The sequence below is a fragment of the Tupaia chinensis genome, unplaced genomic scaffold, assembly GCF_000334495.1.
Source record: "Tupaia chinensis unplaced genomic scaffold, TupChi_1.0 Scaffold144806_1, whole genome shotgun sequence".
Taxonomy (NCBI): domain Eukaryota; kingdom Metazoa; phylum Chordata; class Mammalia; order Scandentia; family Tupaiidae; genus Tupaia; species Tupaia belangeri.
This window is the reverse complement of record NW_006204667.1, coordinates 2891726-2907156: the sequence shown is the minus strand read 5'-3', so window position 1 is coordinate 2907156 and position 15431 is coordinate 2891726.

The following is a 15431-nucleotide window of genomic DNA, read 5'->3' as shown; positions in this document are numbered from 1 at the left end:
TCTACGGAGAAATTCCCTCCCAAGTTTCCAACCAGGTCCACCTATGCAAACTAAACTTGGACGCCTCTGACTGGTCAGTTTAAGCAGCAGTCCATTATTGGTCCATTACTGGTCCTGTTCTGATCGTTCACGCTGATGCAGCCAGCCTCGACACTCCCTGCAGTGGGGATCAACCCTAGGCCACGCAGCACTTCCGACGCACGCTCCCTTAAAGTAAACCCAGGAAACAGAGTCAGCGCCAGGCTAATTCTCGCTGGATTCAGATTGGAGACTGCTTTAGTTGATATGGTAAGCCAAGATTCAGCATTCGGTTCAAACAGCCTAGTCATAAAAATGACCAGATATCTTGATGGAGGACCTAGAAAAACAAAACAGATACTCCTTAGTCTCTTTCTTCTTACCACAGAATAACTTGCAAAGCGAAAATACCAGTTGGCTGATTTGGAAATCTAAGAGTGTATCAGCCACATAGGTGAGCCACACATGTGATTTATTGCACTCAAAATTCAGTTAACTAAGGGTCTGGACATTGGCACAGTGGTAAGGTGCAGTGTTCTGCTAGGCTGACCCACAAAGGAAGGTTTGAATTCATATTTGGAGACCTCCCTATGTGAACCGGGCATGCAAGGACCCATGACCTGGGCTAACTGAGGAAGAGGTCAGGGGAGGATAGTGGTGTCAAGATTCTCCACGGCATGCTGTCTAGACCCTGGGGGGAGGGGGTCTTTCTCTCTCTTTCTCTCATCTCTCTCTCATCTCTCTCTCATAATTTATGGAAGAAATAAATAAAAGTTAAAAAAAAAAACACTCCAGCTAACTAAAATTAAAGCATTTCCCAAATACACAAATAAAGTCCCAGAAAATAAGCCAACATCCCCAGTTGCACTCACTTTTTCTCCCACTCAATTCCTAAACTCCTTTAAGAGTCAGTTCAATTCTCAAGACACCATTGCATCCTTCATTATGTGTTACAAATCCAAGTGACTGTACTGGGCCTTTTTGTACAGAATCTCAATCCATATCTATAAATAGGGCAAGTTGAGCAACCTCAAACAGACTGAAAACCTAGGATTCCAACAAATCCATACCTTTAAATACGAACTTAGCATTTACCTTGGATCAAGGCAAGCTGATTTCTTTTCTGCTCACAAAAAATATAAACCTTTATCCTATGCAGACTAAAGGATTTGGCACATGCATAACATTTGAGCTCGTTAGGATTGTATTTCCACATTTTTCTCATAAATCTTAACTGGATCACATTACTCACACTCAGAAAAACTGAAGATAAAATACGGAGCTACAATTCCAAGCTCTTTTTCAAAATACATGTAACTTTTTTCTTCTGGTTTTCATGTCAGCGAAACATTTCCAACTTCTCTGCAGTTTTTGTTCTTGCTGGGGTTTTCTTATACAATATCCTAAGTAAGCAACCTCTTGGGAGTCATATTAAAGAGCTTAAATTTCAGATCAAAGAAAATAGTCTTTTCTAATGCACTGCATTATTCAATTTATCATTCATTTGCAGAAATTCAGCCCCCAAGATTGCTGATTTTAGGCAATTGCCTGATGGCTGGTTCAGAGTTGCTGGGCAGGGTCTACAGTGGCTTTCTGTGCCTTGTGAAAGCTCATTTAGGTGAAGAGTGGGTGCAGAAAGTTTTTTTGGTTTTGTTTTGAAATTTTTTTTAATTCTTTTTTGTGGGGTGGGAGGAGAGGTTTTTACTATAGGACACGTGCACTCACCAGAAAGAGAGAGAGACAGAGAGATAGAAAATGAGAAATCACCCCTCCCCGCCCCCGGGGGAGATGGCCACATCACAATCCCTTCTCCTCCATTCTCCTCTCAGGATCTTGGGCACGCACGTACATGTGCCTGGCGTGAGTTTAAGCCACCAGCTCTGGGACTTGAACTGGGGTCGACTACATGGGAGTCCAGCGACATAGCCCTTCTGCCGACTGCCGGTCCCTTGTTTTGATTTTTTTTATGCTGAGGTGGACTATGTCATTCAGAAGGTTATTTCAGGAGTCACAGTTACTTACCCATTGGATGCTGTGGCATCTGCATCCTTAATCTAACTCTTCTGAAAATGTTCCCTCCTGCTATGCTTTATAAATTGATCCAAGTCGGGGATTTCGAAAATATGTGAAGTAAAAAATGGGTGGGCTGAAGGGGCGAATGCATGGAGATCATTGTTGTATGCCACTTAGTCTCTGGTATAATCCTGTAGGAGCAATTATTTGAAAAATCCATATTTTCTATTATGTCTCCATCCCTATCCTTTAAAAATTATCACCCTAGCAAGTTAGCACAATGTTGAGCTATAAAAGGCACATAATATGGATTTTCGGATTTCATAAGGACTTTCAGTGACTCCATTGTTTCCATGTAAATCCTCGATTTCTTGCTTCCTGTGATAACACACCTCCAGACTGTTCCTGCTGTCAGAAAGAGACATGGGTTTCAGTAAGTCATATTTTCTGGTACTTTCTAATATAAGCCTTTCAATAATTTCAAATATTAGCTTTTTTTGCTGCTTTGTTGCATCAATTTTTTTTCAAAAAATTATACTTTCATATACTCATACTGTCTACTTAATAGCTTTTTTATTGAAATCAATAGTGTATTCTATCATGAGCTGATTCATTGGGAGCAAAGATTTGAGAGAAATGTTCTGCATATTACAGTATTGCTTTTAATTGAATACAGATTGATCCAGTACATTTATATTAAAAATTCTTCATTGGAAGCAATGGAGCTGAGCCTGGATTAAGAACGCTCAGTGATTTCAAGCAAGTTCAGTCATAAAACTTACAATATTTAACAGCAATGGCCTCATTCACCTCCTACCTTCCCACAAAAATACGTGCGCTGTCCTTTAACCCACAACGATTTAATAATCCTAATGTTCTCAAGCTATGTTTCTGAAATTTATCGAACAGAAAGCCGAGGTCTGTCTGGTGAAGAGCACCAGAGGATTATTGCTATAAATAGGAGTTGAAATTAAAGAAATGAATTCAAAATGCCTTTGTTATTGTCATTTATCGCTTTTTTTATTCAAGCTCTTATAACTGGACATCTACGATTTTATTTTTGCATGAAAGTGAAAAGACCATGCAGGACTATCATTAGAAGAAAAGAAAAAGCAACTGGAAGCTTCTTTTTCTGCAGTCCTGGTTATGGGTTTTGCTGAATTGTTCACCCTACCTGATACTTATTGTCCATTATGACAGGAAAAACATTAGAATCTACAAAGTGGCTGGAAGGGAATCTGTACCTGGAAAATAACAAAAGGAGAAATAAGGCCTCTCAAAACTACCTTGTTTACATGATGTTAAAATCGGTCACTTTAAGGTAACTGGTACCACAGTTCAACTGATTTAAGAGAGATAGGTGGCTGTAATTTATTGAATTAAACAATCTCATATGTATAACAAGTGTCCATCACAACAGAAGACAGTACAGCAGCGTAATAACTGAAGAGTCACGGAACCATTCATTATTGTCAGTGGAAAGCTCTTTAAATATCGTCTTGTCCTGTTACGTGAACTACTCATCATTGTCTAAGCGAAGCAAAGAACAGATACTTCCAGGGCTGACCAGGTTGCAAAGAGAACTGCTTAAGGGTTGCTATTAAGAATCCCTTTTTTAACAAGAACCTCAAATTTCTTCAAGTATGTATTAAATTGTTAAATGAACAATAAGAAATTTAAAATCTTACCAATTAAAAAATTCATGTTTTTGAAATATCAAACTATAATAAGCATAAATGCACCTTAGGGACCAGCAGTTAGTGTAATGGCTAAGTTGCTGGACTCCCATGTAGTCGACTGTGGTTCGAGTCCCGGATCCGGTGGCTTAAAACTCACGCCGGGTGTGTGTGCGTGGGTGCCCAAGATCCCGAGAGGAGAATGGAGGAGAAGGGATTGCAGCGTGGCCATCCCCCCTGGGGGGCGATTTCTTGCTTCCTGTCTCTCTGTCTCTCTCTGTCTGTCTGGCGAGTGCACGCACCTTATAACAAAAACCTCTTCAAAAAAAAAAAAATTCTCTTTTCATTTTTAGGCTACGGAAGACATTACTGAAATTAGTTATTTTAACCCAACCTAGATAAGCGGCTTAAGAAATCTGAATACGCTGCTTCAGCTATCAAAAATCATGTTGAATTTTAGTAACTGTGGATAGATATTATATCACATCTTGTCATTCCATTTGAGTCTTCAGAAGTAAAGCAAAAGATCTCTCTTTAATAGAGGGTTTGGATTGTGACTGTGAGGCATCCAACTTAATGAGAAAACTCCAAGAACAGGCCCATGTAAAGAGGAAAGAAATGGTGGAGATTCAAGCACTGTCATAAGTTAGGGGGCTTATCCTCAATGCACACTGGACCTGAACAGCATGGGCCAGTGAGGAAGGAATGATAGCTTCCAGCAGAAACAGATGGGGAACTGAGGATGCTCAGGGAGCACTGACTTTGCTTGTCCCATATCTACACCGACATCGTTTGTATGGGCACTGCCTTTTTGTTTCAAGTCATCTCCTGTTTGTCAGTCAGCTCCATTAAGGCCTGACATCCACGGAGGTTCACTACAGGGAAAAGTACACATCTGAAGGAAAATAAATAGCAGACGCTCCACTTGCCAGACATGAGCGATTGTGTTGTCATCCTGGACCTACCAATTTTCTCAAACTCGCAGTCAGGAATGAGAGTGCTGAGAGCATGTCCCCGGCAGAGAAAGAGGCTATTAGAAAGAGAATATTAGCCACCCCACGGCTAAAGTTTGCACAAGGCACCCAAAACGGGGTAAAAGTGGTCTATAGTTCAGGGTCTTCCTGCTTGTCAGCCTTCACCCTCGCACAGCTGAGCCTGGGTCCAGGTGGGCAGAATGGATTCCATACTCTTCCTGCTACAGGAAACAAACTAGTTAATCAGTGTCTTACTGTAATCAGGAATGGCCCACCTGCGGTGACCAGAGATGGCAGAAGCAGGCTGTCATGGGCTAAGGATGGTTTTTAAGTGTGGGAAAAGTCAATGATAAGCTGTGTCTTGAACTGAGAAAATAACTAAATATGGAATTCCCCGCACTTCTCCCTAGTTTCCAAAGGTAGTGTGCATTTGCATTTGAATATGCTCATTTCTTTCCTTGGAATATCCTTCCCTTTATTCTTTCTGTGGTAAGATTGTTTTTGATAGCTTAGATGCAGCTAAAATGTCGTCTTTCTTCTTCTTTGTTCTACAAGGGATTTGGTGATATTTCTGTATAGTCGTAGTTAGGCATTTATTCTTCGTACAAGGAGGTCTAGATGGTTGTTAATTACTGTAGGAGTCTGTGTGTCCTACACATACAGGAGAGAGTTGGTCAATTAGCAAATGCCAAATTGATGAAAGATGTGCCTTCTTTTCCTGAAGAAATTATTCACAGCTCTGTCTTTTTTTTTTTTTTTTTGAGAGATTTTCACTGTAGGGCGCATGCGCTCGCCAGACAGACAGAGAGAGACATAGAGACAGAAAGCGAGAAATCACCCCCCAGGGAGGATGGTCACGCCGCAATCCCTTCTCCTCCATTCTCCTCTCGGGATCTTGGGCACGCACACACACGCGCCCGGCGTGAGTTTTTTTAAGCCACCGGGTCCGGGACACGAACCGCGGTCTACTACGTGGGAGTCCAGCGACATAGCCACTACACTAACTCCTGGTTCCCACAGCTCTGTCTTTTGTAAAGTTCATCTTGTTTCCATGTTCCATGAGTGACAGAGACACAGAAAGAGAGAGACAGACAGGGAGACACAGAGAGACAGAGCCAGGAGCTCCCAGCACAGTCTTCACACCACTGTCCACCCCTGACTTCAGCCAGACCTGATCATGGGCACATGGGCACCCCGCTTCCTGGAGGGATCTGGACTTAAACCCAGAGCCTTTCCATGTGGGTCTTGCTTGTACAGTATTGCATTATTGCTGCACCATTGCTCAGCCCCCTAAATCCCTCTTGAATGTTTCAAGTATTTATGAGAATCCTTCAGATAGAAATTAAACTCCATTAGCATCTAAGATACCATGTGCCTTTTTTTATGCACGAAATTAATTATTGCCAATGGAGAAGAAATCTTCCCAAAGTGAGAAGGGAAGAAAGAATGCAGAAGAGTGAGGTTTAAAAAGACAGGGGTGTTGGGACCAGCAGTTGGCGTAATGGCTATGTCGCTGGACTTCCCTGTAGTCAACCGCAGTTTGAGTCCCGGACCTAGTGGCATAAATTCACGCCAGGTGCATGTGCGTGTGTGCCCAAGATCCTGAGAGGAGAATGGAGGAGAAGGGTTTGTGGTGTGGCCATCCCCCCTAGTGGGTGATTTCTCGCTTTCTGTCTCTCTGTCTCTCTCTGTCTTTTCGGCAAGTGCATGTGCCCTATAGCAAAAACATCTCCAAAAAAAGAAGACAGGAGTGCAATGTTCTGGTTTCACAACAGATTTTCTACTCACTTCAGTTTGGAATTAGCTTATAGATTCCAGGTCCACTTGTAAATAACCTTCTTCTGCTTTTCAAAAGAAATTAATCTTCTTTCATATATAAAACACTTGTATTAGTCAATGATTCATGTTCAGCATTATTTGAGTATAGGGCGCATGCATTCACCAGAGAAACAGAAAGAGAGAAATCAACCCCCAGAGGGGATGGCCATGCCATAATTACTTGTCTTCTATTATTCTCTTGGGATTTGGGGCACATATGCACATGTGCCTGGCATGAATTTTAAGTCACTGGGACTGGGACTCAAACCATGGCTGACTACATGAGAGACCAGTGACAAAACCATTATGCCATCTGCTGGTCCCTTCACCATTATTTGAACCATTCCCCATTACAGAAATAGAAATAGTTATCTGTGTACTAAATAAAACTGGTGTAGGAAAAATAAATAAATTAAAAGGAAGTATCTTATTGGAATTTAACATTATAAAATGACTACTCAAATGTTTCTAGTCAATAATGTTGCTTAGTTCATTTCTAAGAATAAGAACTTGAATACAAAATCACAGTTATTTGAAGGATGTCCTTTTTCAAATATCAGGTCCTGGGACCAGCAGTTAGTGTAATGGCTATGTCTCTAGACTCCCATGTAGTCGACCGCGGTTTGAGTCCCGGACCCGGTGGCTTAAACTCACACCTGGCGCATGTGCATGTGTGCCCAAGATCCCAAGAGGAGAATGGAGGAGAAGGGATTACGGCATGGCCATTCCCCCTGGGGGGTGATTTCTCATTTTCTGTCTCTCTGTCTCTGTCTGTCTGGTGAGCACACACGCCCTATAGCTAAAATCCTCTCCAAGAAAAGAAGAAAGAAAATAATCCCAAGGACACTGTGCAGATAGGTCCAACAGGCATAAAGTGAATTCACCCATGATGTGAATGTGGGCCCTACAGGGAAGGAGAGCCCACTGGCCTGTTCCACCTGCTCTAAAAGCCAGGGGGTCAGATATGATTTGTATAATGTGACATGACTAATTGTCAAAATTATCTGAAAACCTAATTCTATCTCTGATTCCTATGTTTTTGGTTGGGTCAAAAATTAAAATTATCTGCATTGGTTTTTCATGCTTGTCATATGGCAGTTTACTCAGGAAAAAGCATGTTTATAAACTCCATTTTGTCAAATGAAGAACTATAGTTCTACAGTGTAACTCAGCAGTCTCTGTTGTTTTGTGCACTAACTACAAAAGAGAATGTTGATTTTTATTTCTTCATAGTTGACTCAAATGAAAATGATGCAACAAAGACCAGTGCCCCAGTCTGGAGTTTTCCCAAAATTTCCCGAAGAAGGCCTCTTCTGTTGACCTTCCTATTGACTGTTTTTCCTCCACTCAGTCTAGATGTTTGATGTTGAGAAACACTGTGTTTCTCAGTTTTCAGAAATGCGCCCATCCCTTTCCGTGACAAAAACACTCTTTGGGGACCAGCAGGTGGCGTAGTGGTTAAGGTGCTGGCCATTCCCACATGACTGACCATAGTTCAAGTCCTGAATCTGGTGGCTTGTTTTTGCACTTCCTCTCTCTCTCTGTCTGTGTCTTTCTCTGATAAAATTAAAATAAATTAATGAATAAATAAAATTACATAAGTAATTCTTTAAAAAAACACTCTTTGTGGCTTTTTGGTGTTGACAAATTATTTTTATTATTATGTTTGTTAAATATGTGTAAATAAAAACTAAGAATAAATTCTTTATGCTTAGAGCTTATGCTTAGACTTCAAATTCAAAAACCAAAACAAGTTAACAATATATACAACAAAATTATAAAAGCAATAAACTTCAAATTGATATTAGTTTAGTGTGAGGGACTAGCAGATGGCATAATGGCTACATTGTTGGACTCCCACATAGTTGACCACACTTCAAGTCCTGGACCTGGTGGCTTAAAACTCATGCCGGACACCTGTGCATGCACGCCCCAAATCCTAAGAGTAGAATGGAGGAGAAGGGATTGTGGCATGGCCATCACCATGGGGGGTGATTTCTCACTTCTAGTCTCTCTGTCTCTCTCTCTCTCTCTGGCAAGTACACGTGCCCTATAGCAAAATCTCTAAAAATAAGTCATTAATTTAGTGTGATGATGACACTATCATGCCACAACTGGATGTAAACAGGAAACTTTCCTGCGTCAGCACAGGTCTGTCACCTTGGTCAAGAGTGCTTATGCTGTGCTCCCCTGTGATAACGGATGAGTCAAGTGTTCTGAGATGTTCCTCTACGGAAGCTATTGGAAACCCTCAATCATGCCCTGTGACATCATTTGACCTCTACTTGGTGTGAAATGCATCATTTATGGGCTAAGCTTTGCCTCTGTTCCTTCTATATTACCCCACATTTAACTACCACTCCATTTAAACACTTCTCTAGACACCAAAGAACAATTTTGCCCTTCCAGAGGCATTTGTTAACATCTGCAGACATTCCTGATCATCACATCTGGGATGAGGAGATACTAACATGTATTAATAGTAAGAGGAGGCCAGGGATTCTGCTAAACAATCTACAGTGGAAAGGAAAGAACCCTGCAACATAACATCATCCAATCCAAAGTAACAGTAGTGTGGAGTTTGAGGAATTCAGCCAAGGTTGAGTCAGCCAGGTGGCATGGTGGTTAAAGTGACTGGATTCCACATGGCTTACTGCAGTTCAAGTCCCAGACTCAGCAGCTTGAAAAATACACCAGGAGTTTATTCATGTGTGTCCAAAAATCCCAAGAGGAGAATGGAGGAGAAGGGATTTGGGTATGATCATTCCCCCTAGGAGTGGGAGAGATCTTTCTCTTTTTCCTCTCTCTGTGCATGCTCTCTTTCTCTTTCTCTCTCCAGCAAGTGCATGTGTTCTATAGCAAATTAAAAAGAGAGACAGAAATTCAGCCAGGGAAAATATCAACTGATAACTGTCAAATTCTTTTTTAATACTTGATTATAAGTAGCCCTTTGGATAATCCAAAATATGTTTAAATAATTTTTTTTAATTTTTAGTTTAATTTTTAAAAAAATGGAAGGACATTTGTCTTCCTGGGAAATTCCTGAACTCTGTCAGACTTACAAAATTAAAACTTCAGTAATAGCTGTAATTTTAAAGATGTTCATTTCCTTATATAATATTATAGAAATTCCTCCAGGCCCTGGGACCAGCAGTTGGCGTAATGGCTTTGTTGCTGGACTCCCATGTCATTGATCACAGTTCAAGTCCCGGATCCAGTGACTTAAACTCATGCTGGGGGCATGTGTGTGCATGCCCAAGATCTCAAGAAAAGAGTGGAGGAGAAGGGATTGCAGCATTGACTATCCCCCTTGGGAGGTGATTTCTTGCTTTCTGTCTCTCTGTCTCTCTCTGTCTATAGCAAAAACCTCTCAAAAAAAAAATATATATATACATATATATATATATATATATCTCTCCAGGCCCTAAGAGTTCTTATTCTTGACTAACTCTTAAAAATAATTACTGTAAGAATTTATATGTATACACTTATAGAATTACTCTAAATTGAATCATCATCAGGAAACATTTACTAGTTCTTTAATTGGTCCAATACCACACAAAAGAAAATAAAATTCACTATAGAACTCATGCTATAGGCCTGAATATACATTCCCTCAAAGGGGCTATGGCATGAGAAAATTGCTATGGTTATATAAAGACTAAAATCATAGTCAAAAATTAAATAACAACTAAGAATGTGAATAGCATCCTCAGTCTGCCAAAAAAGCATTTATTTGGCACCTGTTAGATGGCACACTTTTTATAAAGTTCAATCGCAGGTGTACAATGTGTGTTTTTCTTCCAATTTAATGGGCTCCAGTCAGAATACTTGGGGAATAAACACTTCCAGGGACTGGCAGGTGGTGGGGTAGTTAAGGAGATAGACTCCCACATAGCCAACCATGGTTCAAGTCCTGGCCTGGCAGTTTAGTTTCTTACTTTCTCTTTATATAGTCAGATTAAAAGATAACAATAAGTAAAATTGAATAAATAAGTCATTATTTTTTAAAAAATTAAAATAAACTCTTCTAGTAATAAAAAATAAGAATGCTTTTAAGATAAAATGCTCATTTGCTGCAACAGAAACTTAAGTTTCAAGTAATTTGTATTTTAGTATCTTTCAACATCTTCTGCTCAGTTACTGAAAACTGTGGCTGCTCTCTAAAACATGCACTTACACATTAACCTTCTCTCCGCAGCAGAATTGATTAAGACATGACCTAGAATCAAGATGTCTTCATGAGACTCTTGACTGTCCTCATAAATAGCTGCATGACCTTAAGCCAGTTGTCTGTCCTCCCTATGGCTCAAACCCCCTATTTGTACAATAGAGATAATAATAATAGTTCTTTTGGCCTTTTGGTGGCTAAATGTGGTCGTATAAATGGAGCATAGAACAATATTTGGCACTTATAAGCTCTCAGTAAGTGTTTGCTATAATTATTTCTTGATTTTAGCTGTTACATGAGAAATAATTAAAAGATTACAGCAAATGAAGATTATTAAAACCCCATTTTTAAAACGCAGCTGGATATTTGAAATGAACAGAATTATTCTGCCTAAAGGAAACCATTTCCTTAATTATTTCTGGACAATAGTTCCACTGAAAATGTGCTCATTTACTATTTTTTAATTCAATTTCTTTTTTATTAATTCAAACAAATAAACATTTACGGACCACTTGTTATGCTTCAAAGTAGACATAGTCTATTGTGGAGAGTCAAAGACAGATATACCAAAGGTGCTGCCTTCAAGAAGTTAATGATCTAAAGGGAAATTGACATTGGCACTGAACCAAATGACATAAAATATTGCTTTATGATTCATGGGCATACACCTGATTCACAGGCTTGCTTAAAAATGTGTTAGTGAATCAAAACAGCATGGTGTCGGCACAGAAACAGACAGGTAGACCAATAGAACAGAATAGAGACCCCTGAAATAAACCCCAAAACATACAGCCAACTGATTTTTGACAAAGGACACCAGTCAATCCAGTAGGAAAGAAAAACCTCTTTAACAAATGGTGCTGGAAAAACTGGGTATCCTCCTGCAGAAAGATGAATCTGAGCCCCTACCTCTCACCATTGACAAAAATCAACTCAAAGTGGATCAAGGATCTAAATCTAAGACCTCAAACTATAAAACTACTGGTAGAAAACACTGGGGAAACTCTGGGAGGCACTGGGGTTGTCAAAGACTTCTTAAATAAGACCCCTAATGCACAGTCAATAATCCCAAAAATAGACAAATGGGATTATATCAGATTAAGAAATTTCTGCATGGCAAAAGACACATTAATTAGTGTGACTCAACAGCCCACAGAATAGGAGAATATTTTGGTAAACTATGCCTCAGATAAGGGACTGATAACCAGAATACACAGGGAACTCAAGTGGTTTACCCAAAAATAAATAAATAACCCAATTAAAAGATGGGAAAAGGAGCTGAATAAATAACTTTCTAAGAAACACATACGACTAGCCAAGAGGCATATGAAAAAATGTTCAGTATCCCTCATCATAAGGGAGATGCAGATCAAAACCACAATGAGATACCACCTAACCCCAGTCAGAATGATTAAGATAAAAAAAAAATGATAAATGCTGGTGGGGATGTGGTGAAAGGGAAACTCTCCTACACAGCTGGTGGAAATGTAAATTGGTCCAGCCACCGTGGAGAACAATATGGAATTACAAGTAGATCTACCATATGATCCAGAAATCCCACCCCTTGGTATATATCCAAAGGACAGAAGAATGCTTAGTCAGAAAGGTACTTGCACAGCTATGTTTATTGCAGCATTATTCACAATTGCTAATACATGGACCAACCCAAATTTCCTCGAACAGAAGAATGGATTGAAAAAGTGTGGCACATATACTCTATGGAATACTACTCAGCCATAAAAAACAAGATCCTGGCTTTTGACAGAAAGTGGATAAATATAAAAACTAACTGCTGAATAAAGCAAGTCAAGCTATGAAGAAGAGACATTAGATGTCTTCACTTAACATATCGACTGTCCACACTCTGTGGTCGAAACTGAAAGACTAGAGAATATAGAAACATAGAAAATGATTATAGACACCAAATATAGTGTGGGAAGAGGGTGGGAGAAGGAGGAGAGTCTGAGGAAAGACATTAAGGAGAAAAATAGAGAGGCAAGACATTTATGGGACAAACAAATGGTTATTATCTTTTGATGATAATGTATACAGTATCTTCAACTGTACTAATGAGAAATGAATTCATGTTGGAACATTCACTTTACAAGCTAAGTGATGTATGTGATTAAATGTACAAAATGAATTATAATAAAAATAAAACAAAAAAAATTTTTTAAATGTGTTAGTGAACAACTCATAGACAGTGATAATGCAGAGAAAGCAAAGAGCAAAGGAATGTAGTTTCTTTGCTTTCATCTCTCAAGAACTCTCATTATGTAGAGCGATGCTAATTATAGATTGAGGGAAATAGTTCCAAGCTTCACTTGTATGGATTCACAACACACTCACTCACTCACACAACATATATATATATATATACATATATATATATGTATATATATATATATATATACTGGGTTGTCAGAAAAGTCATGACACATTTTTGCAACAGGTGGCGCTAGTTCATTGTTGGAAGTATTAGAATCATTTGCATCTATATTATTGCTATGTCACTTGACAGCTGACCGTTCTAGTTTCATTCTTTAAAAACATTAAGCGATTTGGTTGAGTCTTGAAGATTTACAACAAGTTGAATACGGAAGACCAAACTATGTATTTTCTCCATATTTTACTATTTTACTTCTGTAAAGGGAACGTTCATCAAGCTTGTGAAAAGTTGTGTAAACGTATGGTAACAATGCTCTACAAGAACATCAGTGCCAGTGGTGGTTCACAAAATTCTGTGCTGGGAATTTTGATCTCAACGATGATCCTCCATCAGGGAGGCCCACTGAGGTTGTGATGACAGACTAAAGGCATTGATTGAGTCAAACCCATATTACATGACTTGCTGTTCAGGACAACCTGAAGAAGCTGGGATATGTAAGTAAGCTCGATATTTGGGTTCCTCATGAACTCAAAGAACGTCATTTGAAAGTGCATATAACCATCTGCTATATGCTCATTAAACGTGAAGAAAACTATCTTTTTTTAGAGAGAGAGAGATTTTTGCTATAGGGTGCATGCACTTGCAGAGAGACAGAAAGAGACAGAGAAACAGAAATGGAGAAATCATCCTCGGGGTTGGGGGGATGGTCATGCTCCAATCCTTTCTCCTCCATTCTTGGGATCTTGGGCACACATGCACACATGGCCGGTGTGAGTTTTAAGCCTTTAAGTCTGGGACTCGAACTGTGTTTGACTACATGGGAGTCCAGTAACGTAACCATTACTCCATCTGCTGATGCCAGAAAATGAACCTTTTTTGAAGCAACTGATAACTGATGATGAGAAGTGGATCATTTACAGCAATGTGGTGTTTACAACAATGTGGTGTGCAAATAGTCTTGGTCCTCACATGATGACTGACCTCAAACAACATTGAAAGCAGACATTCATCAGAGGAAGGTTATGCTCAAAGGATGGTAGGATTTTAAAGGTGCATTTTTTCCTTTTTTATTTTTTTCTTTTTGGAGAGGTTTTTTTGAAAGACAGAGAGAGAGACAGAAAGACAGAAAGTGAGAAATCACCCGCCCTCCCCGGGGGGAATGGCCATGCCGCAATCCCTTCTCCTCCATTCTCCTCTCAGGATCTTAGGGACACATGCACACACACCCAGTGTGAGTTTAAGCCACCAGGTCTGGAAATTGAACCACCATCGATTACATGGGAGTTCAGAAATATTGCCATTATGCCAACTGCTGGTCCCTAAAGGTGTGTTTTTCAAGCTCCTACTAAGGAACCCAACAATCAACTTGAAAGTGTATTGTCAGCAATTGGACAGTTTGAATGAATCCATGAATGAGAAATGTCCACAGCTCATTGATCAGAAAGGAGTTATGTTCCATCACTACATGTGAAATCACACACAAGTTTGATCACCCATCAAAAGTTATTGGAGCTTGGATGGGATGTGTTGCCATGGCCACCATACTTGCCTGACCTTGCACCGTCAGACTTCCACTTGTTTCACTCTCTTCATTGGGACCAGCAGATAACGTAGTCGTTACATCACTGGATCCCATGTGGCTGACCGTGGTTCGAGTCCCAGACTTAGTGGCTTCAAAGTCGCATAAGATGTGTGTGTATGCATCTCCAAGATCCCAGGAGAAGAAAAGAGGAGAAGGGATTGTAGCATAGTCATCACCCCAGGGGTTTTCTTGGTTTTCATCTCTCTATCTCTGTCTCTCTGGTGAGCACACGTGCCCCATAGCAAAAGTATTTCCAAAAAATATTTTTAAAAATAAAAAAAAACTCTTTGCACAGTATAACATTCAGTTCAGATGAGGTCATAAGTCAGAACCTTGTTCAGTTTTTCACCGATAAAGACAGGTCCTTCTATAAACGAGAAATTGTGAAGTTCACTAAAAGATAGCAAAACATTACCAAACAATGGGAAAGATATCATTAATTGATCTTTGTTCTTTATATAAATAAATGACCTAAGAAAAACAGAGGAAAAAATTCATCTTGACTTTTTTGTTTTCATCTTGACTTTTCAACAACCCAATATATATGGCATATGTGTGTGTATATACATATATATATATAATCTCATATAGGATTTGTCTTCAAACTTCATATAAGGCTCATAAAACACTAAGCAAAGTTTTACTTTTACTTTGAAATGGCTTCTACTAAAATTTTGCTGGAATTGACCCTGGTACAGATAAGACAAAACAGAGAACAGAAATTATAAGTGTTCATTTAGAACACACTTGCCAATTGATTGATTTCCCACACGGTTCTTGAAGAGGCTTT